The sequence below is a fragment of the Equus przewalskii genome, chromosome 31 (genome assembly GCF_037783145.1).
Source record: "Equus przewalskii isolate Varuska chromosome 31, EquPr2, whole genome shotgun sequence".
NCBI lineage: Eukaryota > Metazoa > Chordata > Mammalia > Perissodactyla > Equidae > Equus > Equus przewalskii.
This window is the reverse complement of record NC_091861.1, coordinates 19,912,797-19,927,719: the sequence shown is the minus strand read 5'-3', so window position 1 is coordinate 19,927,719 and position 14,923 is coordinate 19,912,797. Positions and strand designations below refer to the sequence as shown.

The window sequence follows — 14,923 nt, the reverse complement described above, 5'->3', positions numbered from 1 at the left end:
CTGAGTCAGTTTTACCTTGACTGGGAGCTGACAGGTGAAAAGATACAATTCTTTTTTTTTTAAATTTTAATATGCAATCACATCATAGATAAAGCTAAACATTTTCCCATATGCCTTTACTGTTTTCCATTAGAGCAACAACTATTTATTTAACATCTACTATTTTTAGGAATTATCCTGAGTGCCAGAAATACAAACTCGTACAAACTGCTTCTGACAACTCATAGTTTATGAAAATAAATTTGTGTTCAAATGGAGGATAAGTACACAATCATATGAAAAACATACTCCAGGTCTTTGTGCATTTATATTTACCAGATTTTTAAATTTTACAAAAGATCACTAAAATTAAATTATAACCCTTAAAATTTAAGAATCCTCTTGAAAATCAGGTATAATTTGAAACTTGTAAGAAGTCTTGCAAAGAAAACTACTCATTCTTTATGCTTAAAAGGCTGAACCATCTAATGACAGCAAAATTATTATTACTGGCAGAAAAAAATGAGTTAACATTAGTGTTTTAAAACCACTGACCTGGTTAATTCTACATAATCGAGTCAGTTAATTCATTGATTTATTGTTGCGTAAGTAGGGTATGAATTATTAAAAGTGTTTGTAGACCTTTACTCATGTATTATCTGATAAACTCACAGAGAATATAAAAATAGTTATGCTAATCAATTAATCAGTCATGTTAATAAGATTCAAATATATGTCCATAACCTTTAAAGGTAAAGTTTACTTCTTTCTGTATGCTGCATATATGACTTCTAAAATATTAGCCTGTGGATTTATTATTTTAAACAAATTGAACATGAAAATGCTAATATCTTTTTATTGAGAGAAAAATAACAAAGGAAGATATTGCTTAAAAGTTTTCAAAACTTGTTTTATAAATGTACTTTTAAAGTTCTTTTCTTTCTTTTAAAAGAAACATCAATAATATAGTCATTTTTACATTTAAGATCCATGTGGACTTTCTGCCTCTTACGTGCCTGTAGGATGTCAAAGGTGCTCGAAGGGCGACCCACACTTCCTGCTGGTGCTCTTGAGCCAATGGCAATTATTTTCATTCTGGGTAATAGGGCACCAACATCTCAGCGTATATTTTGACAGCTGAAATGTTGCCATTTAAAGGTTAGAATCTCATTTTGAGAGGAAAACAGAGAAGCACTTCCATCTTACAAGACATTTTCTAACTTTCCATAATATGTGAGAATATCATTAAATCATAATATCCTTCAATTTAGCGTTTCACAATTTATTTGTTTTATTTCACGATGAACCTCATCATTAATCTATTTCCATTGTCAAAAAAATGAATGTAAGAAAAATGGTCAAAAAATAAGAAAAGCAAACGTAGAGAAGAAACTCAAAACACTAAACACCATATGATGAGATACTCAAAATCATCAATATTCAGGGAAAAAATAGAAAGAAATTCAATACTGAGATATTATTTCACTCTTGTTGAACTGGCAAAAGTTCAAAAGCTGAGTGGCACTAAGTATTTCTAAGGATGTGGATATATAGACTGGTTCATACACATCAAGTAAGAAGGAGTATTTTAGAATTCAGTAAGAATGGGCATGTTAATTAGCTTGATTGTGGTATTCATTATACAAGGTATACTTATATCAAAACATCGCATTGGACACCTTAAATATATACAATTTTTAATTTGCCAATCATATCTCATTAAAGCTGGACAAAAAAGAATAATGTGTTTTGAACTTAACTCTTGCTAATTGATATCTAGAAAAAAATGTAAAAGAAAAAAACATAATTCATTAAGAAATACAAATTTATAAATAAGACATTAGAGACCATACAAGATTCCACTAGTAAGAGAAAATTAAAAGAAATAAATATTATTTGTTAATAACAATTTTGTTGCAACATGATGTATTTTCAGGCATCTCCATACATATCTATCTCTGTTACTATCCAGCAATATCACTTATATTTATTATAACTTTATGCAGATTACTCATATATATACTACTGTCAAGATGATGTTCTCCAGTGTTGCAGTAGACTTAAGAAAATTATCTTTCTTTTGGGTCAACAGGTTGTTCTGGAGTTACTTCAGAAAGTAGGCAGTCAACAATCTTGGCGGTTCCAGTGAAATGCAATAGACAGGCTTGCCGCCATTCAGAAATGGTATATCCCCCAAGGACCCTTGACCTACACATGAGCATCTCCCTGATTGCAGTGTTGAGGCAAGTTTCACAATAGATATGGGCTCTGATTTCTTTTCACCATTCTTCCAAATGCTGAGTTTATTTAATCCCCTACAAATTATAAACCCTTTTTCGGAATTCTTCAATTGTCTGATTAGATTTGAAAAGATACCCCTAATGAAAACCTACTTTACTACCAACATTATTTCTGTGACCATCCCACAGGATAAGATGGACCCTCACTCAAAATTTCATTCAGATAGTGAAACTGAATATGCCACACACACACCAAGATAGCATGAAGAGTTTATTACTTATATAATAATGAGGATTTCTAGGGAGAACAAGTCAGGCCTCCAAGCTGGTCCAAAGACAGCTTGAGAGAGCAGGGTAAGAAGACTGACTTAGGTTTTTTATTGTCATCAGGGGATGGAGCTGGGTTCTACCTGTGGGCAGGTGCTTGCATGGTTTAAATCTCCAGTGGTGTCAAAGAAGGGAGCACACAAGCAGAACAGAAGAGAGAGGGATGAGGCTTAGAAGCTGTGTGCAGTCAAACATCAAAAACTGAAGCCAGACTCTGTATTACAAATACTGTTTCTTTCTCTATCTGTACCTTTTGGTCTTTTGGTTTTTCTTTTGAGGAAGATTAGCCCTGAGCTAACATCTGCCCCCAATCCTCTTCTTTTTTACTGAAGAAGACTGGCCCTGAGCTAACATCCATGCCCATCTTCCTCTACTTTATATGTGGGATGCCTGCCACAGCATGGCTTGACAAGCAGTGCATAGTTCTGCACCAGGGATCCAAACCAGTGAACCCTGGGCTGCCAAAGTGGAACGTGGGAACTTAACCACTGTGCCTGGCCAGCCTCTGTATCTTTTGGTTTTTAATGTAAGTCTCTGAGATAAAGTTCCTCAAGAAATGGATAGGTGGAGTGTCTGATAAGTCATCTCTTGAGCCAGCCAGTTCTTCCTATACCAACGTCTTCATAGGATAAACCTTACCTTGAGATACCTACTGAAACCTCATGAGAGGAGTCAGGGAATCTTCCAATTCCACGGCCCGCAGACTGATACAGAGCCTAGGGCCTCATTCCTAAAAGCTCTTGATCCAAGGAATATAAGGATATCTGCAAAAAGTCACTTTGAAACTAACTTTCAATTTATACCAAATGACTTTACTTTTCTACCTCAGGCAACCAACTCAGGTATATGGGTTCATCTACGTCTACACTACTATCCAAGTTTCTCTTCTCGGCACCAGGACAGAATAATAAATCACGGGGCTGGCTTATATTTAACATCTTCGAGGTCAAAGTGAAGCCCATCTTATTTACAAGAATCCCAAGCTTCCAGGACTTAACGAACTTCCCGTGCTGGTGCTATATGTTGATGACGATTTTCCTAGCAGAGAACACCCAGTAAGAAAAAGTTCTTGAGAATAATAAACACCTTTGTAAAGAATATATAACCAGTATTATGACGGTCTGGTGTTGGTCTGGGGTCTATCACTTTTGGAAGCTTAGGAGGGTTATTACTCTGCTTTTACCTAAGGCCTTGTGGAACTCAAGCATATAGCACGTTATCTTTATGTTTTGCCGCTGTCTTTCTTATTTATTTAGGACTATTTTATAAAGTGTATTTGCATTTACTTAATTTTCCACTTTTGTCTTTCCATTTATTTAAGTAAGTATTATTGGTGCCTGCTCTGAACTTCTCACTGACCTGATACTTTTGACATGAGAAAGGGCACGACTTTTCTTAACTCCTTCAGCGGTAAGACCCTCCTTTGTGTTGACCTATGCCCTCTGTCTTGCCTGGGCATGAATTGCCCCCAGGACCCTCAACCAAATTCTGCCACTCAAGCATGAAAAAAAGATGATAATGTGGCTGAGGAAAATGAACATAATTCAAGTGTGAGAATTTTGAGCTGACAAATGTAGTACAATATCCAGTTGCTTTTTCTTTATCTCTTTCTATCAGTAAACTTGTGGCAAAGAGAATTTATTATTTTGTGCTAGAACTAAAAAAACCAGTTAAAAAAAAATCTGATGCTCCAAAGTTCAACCATCTAACATTTAGGTTTTGTTCATTCTGGCACTTATTCATGTGCTACTCTGGCCTGATCTAAATCTCTTACCCAGTGATTTTCAGATGACCTTTAAGGAGTGGGTCTGTGTATGCTGGAAAATAATAGCAGAAAATATTTTTTTTGCCCCTATTCAAGCTTCAAAGAAAATTAATTATAACAAAGAAAGAAAAATGCCTAGCGTTGTAGAAATGGAGTGTTCCAGAGGAAGAAGCCTGCAGGGATGTGATTTACCCTGGTAGGAATTCTTGACTGAGTCTGTGAATTGTGTAGGCACGCAGAAAAATGAGCTCAGGACTTATAATGTCTCAAAAGACAGAAATCCACGTTTCCCTTTATTTTTTTGGAAGGTGGATATGAGATGTGTAACAGACAAAGGATATTTGTTTTTTACAAATTTATTTGCAAAATAGTGTAGGATTACATGCAATATTTTGAAATAAAAACGTGAATTTATATATCCCACCCTTATAAAAATTAAATAAATATCAAAACCAAAACACATGAGAACTTTCCTCAGTTATATTTGTTTGCTTCAGATAATCTTCTTCTGAAACAGATTACTTATTGTATCTTTCTTTGCACTAAGAATGGAAAATGTCTTGGGTCTGCAATTAGAGAAAGTGAACCATTAAATTGTGGCTGGACACATGAGTTATATAAGTGACACATTTCCTCAACATTGTGACTTGCTTGTGGGTTCTTTTTGGTCTAAGTCATCTGGGTCAGACTCCTATTTCTTTCATGTACTGATAGTATAACTTGAATCCTTGTGTTTACCTGTCTAAATGACACACTTTTACCAAAGATAATTCGAAATTACAGTTGCAACTTTGGGTAACTTTTTATATGAACAATATTGTTCATTTGAGTGGGAAAGAGGAAAAAACATCGCAAATATCCAATGATGTCAATATACTTCATTTTTTTTATTGGCTTGAGAAAGTTTCTAAAAGAAGTCCCTTTCTTAAGATACTCCTTAGCCAAATCTAATAAAAATGTAAGAACTTTACATCTATCTCTTTATTAAATTACTCCAAATCACAACTTGAAAGAAATGGCCCTTATCCTTCGATTACTTTTCATCTGCCCTATACTGTTCCACTGACTTCTGCTCCATTTTATCCAAGACGATACACAGAAGCTCTTAAATAAAAGACACAAATATAAATATATTTAACTTTTAAAGGCGTTTTTGACAACAGATAACAAAGTCAAAATAGCAAAAGACATTGGAAAAATATCTGCACATCATAAATGATAAGGTTTGGTCCTATGGGTATCATTTAAGGTGAGCTCTTAATTCAATAAGGAAAAGGAAAATATTTATTACTGGGTAGCGAATTATCCTAAAACTTAGTAGCGTAAAAAAACATTTAGTTTCTCAGGGTTTCTGTGGCTCAGAAATCCAGGAGCACCTTAGAAGTGTGTTTTGGCTCAGGGTGTCTCATTTGGTGTGTGCAGGATGTTGGTAGAAGCTGAAGAGTCTGCATCCAAGATGGCGCACTCACATGGCTGTTGGAGGAGCCTCAGATCCTCACTGGCTATTAGCAGGTGCTTCAGTTACTTGCTAATTGAGCCTATCCATAGGCTGCTTGATTGTCTTCATGACACGATGATTAACATGTCCAGAGTGAGCAATCCCAGATAGAGGAAGCCCCAGTACTTTCTGTGACCTAGATTCTGCAGTCACATAGCATCATTTCCATGCCACTGTATTTGTCTGAAGTCAGTCACTTAGCTCAACCGTACTTAAGAAGAGGAGAATTAAGCTCTGATTTTGATGCTGGCAGCATCAAGGAAATTGTGGGAATGTTTTAAAACTGCCACAATGATTCATTCACTGTCCTGATAGGGCAGGTGTTGATATACCAGTGTATATGTAGATGCTCCTACAGGTTAATGTAGGAGAGAAAGAACATAACCCAGAAGTTCTCTTCCAACCCATTCCAGTTGAGTTTGGTCCTCCTCCTCCTTCATTTTTCACTCTCTTGGCTCTTCTCTAAGTTTTCTCCATCCATAGAGGTTTCTAACAATGTTCACTGTAGTTTTCTACACATGTAATTCCTTCTCTCTTTAGGGGCATCTCTAAGTCTGGGTTTAGCAATGGCTGCCAGAAATCCATGTTTATTAACTATCTTGTGTGGAATCATGCTTATTTCTCTATTACAAATATACAAAGATAGTGACACAACACAAAATCTTCTTTGTATCATAAATATTTAGTTATAAAATTTATCTTCCCTTTTAACTTCAAACTTTGGTTCCGTGAGATATTCTTTAATAGAGTAGTTGTTCAATCAATATTTCTTTGACTAATAATATTTCCTTAAAACAAACATAGTAGATGTTCCATCAGTATTTCTTGAGTAATAGTAATATTCGTCCAATGGCCAACTTATTGTTTTCTCACCAAGGCTTCACACATTATTTCCAATACATTGAATAATTTAGATCACCAGAGTCCCCTCAACCCAAAGCCTGGAACATCTGCTAAAATCTTAAAGCTGTAAAGGATATTAATGACAAGTAGAGGAGTCTAGAAATATCAGGTGGTTGTGATGTGTTTGAAGAATGTATTAATGACTGTTTAACTTTGTGAGAAATTTTGTTTTTTGCACTGTGAATATCTCAGCTACAAAGAGTCAATGTTAGTGATAATACTTGAAATGTCACATGTATCATACTTTTCATTGTTTAAAGATGTCTCTCAATAATGGGTGCTTCCAGATGACTTGCGTTACATCTTAGTCTCTGCCGTAACTAATTTCAGCATGTTCACTCTACAGCACAACATTTCTCCAGCTTATACAGTTGGAAGGAAATTAAAATGGAATTTTATGGGTTCATTTTGTGTTTAAAACAGATTTGAATAATCAGGAGGAAACATATTTAGTATTTTGTTTCTCATATCTCACATCCTCCAGGTTTTTGATATTGCATCCAAATTGTGACACCACCCTGTAACCCAGTTGTCATTTTTTTTTGCAGTAAAGTTCATGAACTGAGTATTAGTAAAGCATTTCCTTTCTAGTACACAATCAAGAAATCTTCAAGAGGTATTCCAAAAGTCTGCTTGGTAATAATATTTTATTGTCATTTTTAATGCCAAGTTCATGAGCATTTTTTACTACACTGCTAAATTATATATTCCAGTTCAGTCAGAGGTTTAAACATTATATATTCCAGATTGTGATTCACGCTGTGTTGCAAACAGCATTATGCCTAGTGCAGCTGTCATAATGGAAGTATTATAAAGTGTTGTACAGATATAAAATGTAAACTAAAACTCTGCAAAATTCACAGAAATTAAGGACAAGCAAGGAGAAAGTTAATATTAAAAGTTCTGCTGTAAGATAGTCTTTCTACATATAGATTAGATATACTAACATATATTTATAGAGATTCCATATATATTCATCTGTCTATTGCATGCTTCAGTCATTCATTTATTGAACGTCAACCATAGACTAGATGCTCTTAAATTCTGGACATACAGCAGTGAATAAAACAGTGAGATTCCTCCCCGCATGCTGCTTGTATGCCAGTGGTTGTAGACAGACTTTAAATAAATAAACATGTAAATATATAACACGCCAAATACTAATGAATTCAATGCAGAATAGTAAAACTGAGCAAGAATTATAGGGATTTCTGCAAACGGGATGGAGACAGCATCTTATTTTGTATATGAAAGTCATGGAAATTCTCTATTATGAGGACATTTATTTAGCAGAGACCTGAAGAACACTGTAGAAAGAGTGTGCCAGGTAGACGTCACAGCAGGTCCTTCTTCATGTGGGAGCAGGTATAGTGTCCTCAAGGACCAGGGTGAAGTTACTGTGGCTGGGGCAGACTGAGAGAAACGCAGGTGGTAAAAGATGCCCATAGAGAGACAGCACTGTGTCAGTATTATGGACGACTTTGGGGGCCATTTTAAGGTCACTGAATTTTTTTACAGATTTATATTGTAGAAAATTTCAGATTTATAGAACAATTGAGTAGGCCATTCCTCAGTTTCCACTCATTAATTTATTAATCAATATAGTGTGTTTATTATCATTATTGAACAGATATTGTTACAATATTCTTAACTAAAGTCCGTAGTTTATTCAGATTTCCTTAGTTTTTACCTAATGTCTTTTATGTTTGCTTGTTTTGAGATTCCATCCAGGACACCACATTACATTTAGTTCTTGTGTCCCCTTAGGGTGATCTTGACTGTGTCAATTTCTCAGAATTTTCCCCCTTTTTTCAGCTTTATTAAGATATAATTAACATATAAACATTGTGCAAGTTTAAGGCATACAATGTGGTGATTTGATGCATTCATATATTGCAAAATTATTACTACAATGAGGTTAGTTAACACATCCTTTACCTCATATAATTACCACTTTTTTATTGTTGTGCTGATGGTGATTGAGAATATTTAAGATTTCCTCTCTTAGCAACTTCCAAGTATACAATACAGTATTCTTAACTATAGTCACCATGCTGTACATTAGACACCCTGAACTTATCCATCTTATAACTGGAAGTTTGTACCCGTTGACCAACATCTCCTCAGACATCACTCAGATATTTTTGATGGCATTGAGAGTTTTAAGGACTAACAGTCAGGTATTTTGTGACATGATCCTCTATTTGAATTTGTCTGATGTTTTTCTCATGATTAGACTTCTGTTACGTGTTTTGGAGTGGTAGATCTACAGAGGTAAAGTGTCATTTTCATCACATTGTTAAAGGGAACATACTATCAACATGATTAATGACTGTTGATGTTGACCTTGATCACCTGGCTGAGGTAGCATTTGTTAGGTCTCCTTACTCTAAGTTACTCTTATCTCCTTCTTTCCACGCTGCACTGTGGAAGGAAGTCACTATGTGCATCCCTCCCTTAGGAAGTGGAGATTTATGCTCCCCCTCCTTGATAACAGAGAATCTACATAATATCTTGGAATTCTACTGCATGGGAGATTTGTCTGTTCTCTTTTTAAAAATTTATTTTTAGAATAATTTATTTATATCAGGATGAACTGATATGTATTGTACTTTGGATTACAATCGGATCCTGGGCGCGGACATGGCAATGTTCATCGGGCCACGTTGAGACGGTGTCCCACATGCCACAACTAGAAGGACCTGCAACTAAGATATACAACTATGTATGGTGGGGTTTTGGGGAGAAAAAGCAGAAAGAAAGAAAAAAAAAGATTGGCAACAGTTGTTAGCTCAGGTGTCAATCTTTGAAAAGAAAAATAGCTAAAATAGAAGGTCATGTGGCAGGATTTAGCAGGCAAGGTATCGAGAATTATTATAAACTTCTTGTAATTAAGACAGATCTGTAAAATAAACAAACAGAGGTTCATGAAATCAAGAATCTTAATTTAGGAAGAGGATATTATATGTACAGTGAAAAGGATGTTGCCAGGGACAATTGTTTATCTACATGGAAACAAAAATTAAATGGAATTTCTAACTCCATACTGCACATTAAAAATACATTGTCCAAATGGATTAATGGCAACTGTGAAAAGCAAAATTTTAAAGATTGCATATAACGTTTTATAATGGTGAAGCAGGAAATGATTTCTTAAATAAAACATTAAAAATATAACTATGAAGGATAATTTTGACAGATTCAGTTACACTGAAACAAATAATTTCTTTTTCTAAAAAATGTCTGTATATAAAAAGTATATCTCCTTCAAATGAGGAGACAATATTAGAACATATACGAGACAGAGATTAAGATTATCTATCTATATTTCTATCTCTATCTGAAGAATTCCTAGAAATTATTAAGGGAAAAAGCATGAATCTCTGAGAAAAATGAATAAAATTTGTGGATAGTTATTTATAGAAGAGGAAACATAAGTGGGTCATACTGTTCATCTTCTATGATAGAAACTGGCAATTGCGGCCCCATTTTGACAAAGAGATTTGAGTAGAAGTAACATGTTCAAGTTGTAGGTCATCTACTTGAAATAGAGGCTCCTTATCTTTTTTTTCTTTCCTTCAAGCTGCAATTTATATTTCATGCAGAAGATCAGCCTTCAAACTAGGCTGGGAGAAAGCCCTACGAGATGATGAAGGCACAGGGTAGAGAGCCAGGATCCATGGATGACCTCATGGAACAGAACAGCCTTCCTTCCCTGGGCTAGCCATCTATAACGTGAAAGTTTTGCAGAAAGAATCAATGCCTAGCTTGTTTGAACCACTGAGTTTACAGCACTGCACTTTAATTAATTATCGGAATTGGAATTGGAAGCAAACTAAAAGATTTTGGCACATAGTAGCCTGCCATGAAAAATCACTTTGACTCAAATAATGAGGGAGATAGATGAGATATCTACAAAGCCTGCCAAAAAAAGGCCAAATATTGGGATTTCTTTTCAAATCCTTCCTGTTTCAGCAAGGTAGTACAAGCCAGATTACTAAACCAGGGCACAGAGGGAGGGCATACCACTCTGCTAAAGAGGCTTTCTCTGATGGCAGCTGCAATCTAAATTGACTGAGGATACACAAATGTGGAGTTTTGCAGGGTTATAAAAGCCAAGCGCTTCTGTCCAGGGAGCAGCAGTTGATAAGATTATGGAGCCTACACATCAATGTGCTTGGACATAAAATGGCAGCCAAGCCAACTGCAAAGATCAGATTATGTATATTGTCTGTTCACTCAGCCTATTATTTCAGATCGCCTTGAGGTAGCTGCCATTAAAATGAGTATAGATGTCAGTAAATAAAAGAGAGTCATCCAGGCTTAAGAACTAGTCCAGGTAGATGTTTGATTGCATTGTAATTTCTTTCACATTGAACTGAATGGAAGCAAATAAATCAGAAGCCTCCAGAGTTTTTAAGGAAAGTATTTTGCCCAAAACATTTAGCTTCAAAGCCTGTGATAGTCCAATTCTTCAGGCAAATCTAAGTCTGAAAAGCTGGACACAGAGGGGATTTGCTGTTAAAACTCTGCCACACCAAGGAAGGCTTACTCTCCACTGTTTATTTTAGATGTAGACATAACGGACTAGAGAGATCTTGTCACAGAGAAGAGCCAAGTTCCATTAAAGAAGTTACTCCAACATTGAGAAGGGGAGGCATCATAATATCTATACAGTAGATTTTATAAGCAGCTGTGACTTCACTATGTACCTCTTCCTCCTTTTTCACAATTGAGTTGGTATGGCAGTTACCCTGTACTTGAAAGGGAGAAGGTGGTAGTTAGAGATGAGTATTTTGTCTGTTGATTTATTGGTCACCAAATCATGAGGATTTATATCAAAACCTTTGGGTAAAACTGTGCATGACAAAGACTTCAACATGCTAAAAGTGAAGCAAATTAGGTAAGGAGCAATAGTAAACAAGATTACAATGAAGTTAAGTGTTTGCGATGCCAGTCACATAAGGCCCCTTACTCAGCTGATATTGAATGCATGCATGCTTGGCCTATCAGTTCTCAAAGGCTGGGAGAAGGTAATCAATACTTAAAGAATTGAAAGCTCCAAAACCCTTCTACAAATATTCAGGTGTTTAGAATCAATATCAATCTTGCCATGCCAGTTATGGCTACTTTAAGGCTGAATATAGGCAATTTCCGCTTTCATAGCTGTCTCAATATAGCAGATACTTTGACTTCTAAGTCCCTATTCACCACTGTTGTGTGGTGAGATGAATATCAGATGAAGAGTTGGAGGACGAGGGCGCAAATCTCCATTCTGTTATTTACTAATGCATGAATGAACTTGTGCAAATTAATCTTCTAAAGGAAATTACTTCATCAAATGATTAGATAATAACACAGTCGACCAGCGGTATCTGCCCAGGATTCGTTCCAGGATCCCCTGCGTATACCAAAATCCACGGATAGTGGGGTCCCTTAGTTGGCCCTTGTCTCTTCGGGTTCCGCATCTGCGGTTACAAAGGGTCAACTGGACTACCTATGTGTTTGGATTTGTTGTAAAGACTAATTCATTTAAAATCCTTCCCAGATCTTTGTTATCAAAAACATTAGTTGCTAAAGATTCTCTTTGGAAAAGGGTGAAGCATTGCACATACTTGAGCTCTCTTGGCAATTTATCATGTATATTTGTCCAAATATAGGCTTTGAAAATTCCTACCAAATATAAGCATGTTTGACATTACTAGTTTTTTGAGAAATTGAAAACACATGAGCCCTTAATGGATATTTGTTGAATTCATGAATGAATAAATGCTTCATTTTCGTGGCACTGACCAAGACCTCTGTTGAGTGCTGATTCACAAATGCCATCCAAAACTCTATTCATAAAGATGAGTTTATTACTTGCAACAAAGGGATATCACCACTCTGACACATACACACAAGTAAGTGTCACTTAATCTTAGTATGGTGATCAAGCTGTAATGTCTCCTCTTTCCTGTATGTAAATATGTTTCGTATTATGACACACTTGAACAAATCAATGGCTTAGTTCTTGACTTTTTATGATGCTTTCTCAACTCTCCATTCTAGGAAATACATGTGTGGAAATAAAATCTTGATCCTAATTGTGCAACAATAACACAGTCAATCCATTATTCTTTTTCTTATTCTTCAATCTATTATAATTTTGACCCTTCTCCGAAATAACAAAATAAAGCATTCATATAAAATTTGAAGATTATATTTTGTAGCAAATTTACTGTAGAACTCAGAGAAATTTTGGTACTTTACCTACCAATTTCCCCAAAGCCTGATTATTTTATATTCTTGAAAAAAGTATGTGCCATATTCCTTCTACTGATGAAGAAACTAATAATAATTTTGAATTTTACAGCACCATAATGTCTGCTACACATTCAATCATATTTCTTGAGGTAGAGGCTTTATTTGCGTTGGAAGACTTCAGGCTCTGATAACTTGTCCACTCTACACCTAGTTTCTCAAGAATAAGATTCTGAGTGACCTCATCCTTTACCCCCCAAACTGCTTTCTTCACTCTCACGTGTCCAATTTTCTTTATGAGTTTGTTGTTCAAAGGCCTTTTATCTCACCTGTTTCAGAAAAAGCTTCTAGAACAGCTATCAAAAATTTTAATGCATTTGTTGTTTTCCAGTATGTCACACTATATCCACATGAACGATGCTGAAATGGCTGACTGCTTCCCTTACTGTTGAAAACTGAAATTCCAAGGTCAACGTAAGCTCTACTTAGGCCGAGGTGTATTGGCACTTGTTTTCACTCTTCAGCATGCTTCTCTCCAGGAGGTTGGCAGGATATTACTGGAGAATTCTCTTCATATAGCTTCACAGAAACTGAGCTTTATCGTTAGCCAGGATAACCTGCCTTTGTAAAACAAAATCAATACCTAGGCTTAACGTATCTCAATGATGGTAACTGCTACATGCCTCCGATTTTGTGCACTTACGTCAAGACTAGAGTGTTTACTTTGCCTTTTTAGAAGAATTCTTATTTTATATTTCTCTCAAGCAAACTAGTGGTAAAATATTGAACCTCCTTTCCATTGCAGGTAAATGAATAATCTAGGATTAGAAGAATATCGTGTTTCACTATTTAAAGATAAATTATCTAGACCACCTGTAATACTTAAAGCAGAATTTTGGTCCCATCTCTTGAAAAAATCCTGTATGCTTTAGTATTTACAACTGATATTATAAAAAATCACAACATAGCATGAAAGTGCCATGGTTACTATATGAAGAGCTAACAATTTATTGATCACTGGCTAGCGAATGGTAATATTTATTAGATAGAAAAATAACAAAAAATACAAACCACTAAACATTATTTGACATTTTAATATTCTTAAGTTATTTGAAAAATATCTTAAATTTATTTTCTTACACTGGACGTTCAAGAGACACAAATTTAAGACAGTAAGCATCTGAGATTTAAGAAATCCTGTGATACAGCAAAATAGAATGACATATAAATTGATGGTTATAACATTTAGACATAGTATATCAAGAAGTTAGAGCACAGAACAAATTGAATAGTAATTAAGTCTAAAATATAATAGAAATAAGATTATTATTTTAAGATTCCTTAAATGAAGTATAAAGCATTGAAATATACCTTAAGTGAAATATGAAGTATCAAGGTAAGGTAATGAGATTACTCAAATGAAAAATAATTTGAATCTGTAATTAAGGTGGCATGCCTTGTTCTAGGATACAGAATCCCGAGTGAAGGAGAGAGTTTGAAATCGTTATTGATCAGATGGGCCAATCCAAGGGAAGATGAAGCATTTCACAGGCATTCAAGAAGAAAAGCCATAGAAATGAGAGAAAAAAAACAATCTCCACACACACAAATGAGCAAATAGGCCGGCCATTAAACTTACAATGCCAGATTTAGAGGAAAATTGAAGTTTTGAGGCAAAACAGTGTGACCGTGGAATCCTCTTTGAAGGTAAACTGCCTTTGAGTAGAAAGTCAAAGAAAGGATTTTATGAAAACCTTCAGGGATCTGGATGTATTTTATTTGTAAACTCCTTTCCACTCCCCTTCCATGTTATATACACACACTCACAGACACACAGACACACACACAGACACAAAGACACTCATTAAAAAAAAAAAAAACAAACCCAGCACAGAAGGAATGGTTCAAAATAAAGGAGTAAGAAATTGCGAAGTTCCTGCAGGATAAGATCTGTGCTTTCTTATTCTG

The 14,923-nt window shown here is 35.3% G+C and overlaps 1 long non-coding RNA gene across 1 annotated transcript in view; it reads left to right on the top strand.

The window, feature by feature from the left end:
- LOC139080609 (uncharacterized) overlaps positions 1-14,923 on the top strand; it is a 62,667-nt gene that overhangs the window by 11,237 nt on the left and 36,507 nt on the right. The gene's annotated exons all lie outside the window — the stretch shown is intronic.